General features: G+C 61.5%; 1 protein-coding gene across 3 annotated transcripts in view; it reads left to right on the top strand.

The window, feature by feature from the left end:
- The window catches only part of Caly (calcyon neuron specific vesicular protein), an 8,084-nt gene extending 7,731 nt beyond the window's left edge, over window positions 1–353 (top strand). For all 3 annotated transcript variants that reach the window (XM_015498480.2, XM_048791436.1, XM_048791438.1), the window contains exon 6: window positions 202–353. The gene's annotated coding sequence lies outside the window, so the exon portion shown is untranslated. The remainder of the gene's footprint in view (window positions 1–201) is intronic.
- Window positions 354–1,271: the final 918 nt, after the last annotated feature.

Here is a 1,271-nt window from a genome sequence, read left to right as displayed (position 1 = left end):
CGCCAGAACCTCACCAGGCGGGCGCCTTCCCACTCCCACCACGCAGAGTCTGAGCAGTAGTTGGGGCGAGCAGGGAGCCGGGCGAAAGGGAAAGGGGGCCGCAGAGCGCCTCTTCCCACCGGGTGGGCGTGGGGGGCGGGGAGCGGGCTGCACATCCGGCCTTGCCCCTCCCGCTTAGCCCCAGCCCCTCCATCTTCGCAGCATTCCCCAGCCAGCTCCTGTGACCAGAGCATCGCCCCGCTGCTCTCCCACCCAGTGTTTGTGCCCCTACCCCCAGGCACCCTGCTGAAGCCCCGCCCCGGGGGCCTCTGGCTCTGTCGCTTTTCTGTAAGTAAAGATTCCCATCTACTGGCTCTTTGTGTTTTCTGCACCTACTGCCCGCCCCCAACCCCCATGTGATGGAGCTCCTGGAGCCCAGAGGGACCCCTGAAGTCCTGCTCCTGAGGCGGAGGATCAGGGATGCTCTTGCTGAGGAAGATCCCACTACCTTGCTAGTTGGGCTGGGGGCCATAGCCCTGCGTTGGGGCCTTGTCCTCCACTTGCCCTAACTGGCCACAATGGAACAACTTCACTTGCCCTCAGGGAATTCTAAGAGTCCTGGGTGGACTCTGTCAACCGCCAAACCCATGTTCTGCCATATCCCCGTCTTGTGTGCTGGGTTCTGGGCCTGGTCCTTGAGCCACCAGTGTCTAGCAGTAGCCCGGCTCCTGGGGTTACCCCCCCACACACACACACACACACACACTCCTGGCAGCACCTGCACTGGGTTTCTGCCCCAAGAGGAATCACTTACTGTCACCATGAATGTCCTAATGAAGCAATGAGCAAATGCTTCACCTGGATAGCGAATGGGGCCTTGCAGGGTCTGTGAGCTCTGGCCCCGCCAGCTGGGAGCTAGACAGGACAGTCTCAGGGGTCCAGTGGGAAGATCCCTCACTCCTACCAGCCCTTCCATCAAGCCAGCTTGCAACTCTGCAGGACCCCAGCTGTCACCTTGCCCACCTAAGCACCTGTTCTCTGTTGCTTCCATTTTGGGGCCCAGACATCCCACCTGGTTGGAGGTGAGCTCAGGCCTGGGGACTGTGGTGGCAGTTAGGGGCCATGACAGACAGTACTTGGTGGGGCATGAGGAAGCAGCTCCAAGCAGGAGGGGCCACTGTGTCCTGACTGGAGCAGGAGGGGCACTAGCATCCAGGGGGCCCCCCAGTGGAAGTCCCTGGGAGAGCCCCCTACCCCAGTGTGGACCAGACAACATGGACCAGAACCTGTGT

The sequence above is a fragment of the Marmota marmota genome, unplaced genomic scaffold, assembly GCF_001458135.2.
Source record: "Marmota marmota marmota unplaced genomic scaffold, marMar, whole genome shotgun sequence".
Classification (NCBI taxonomy): domain Eukaryota; kingdom Metazoa; phylum Chordata; class Mammalia; order Rodentia; family Sciuridae; genus Marmota; species Marmota marmota.
This window is presented reverse-complemented; position numbering and strand designations above follow the sequence as displayed.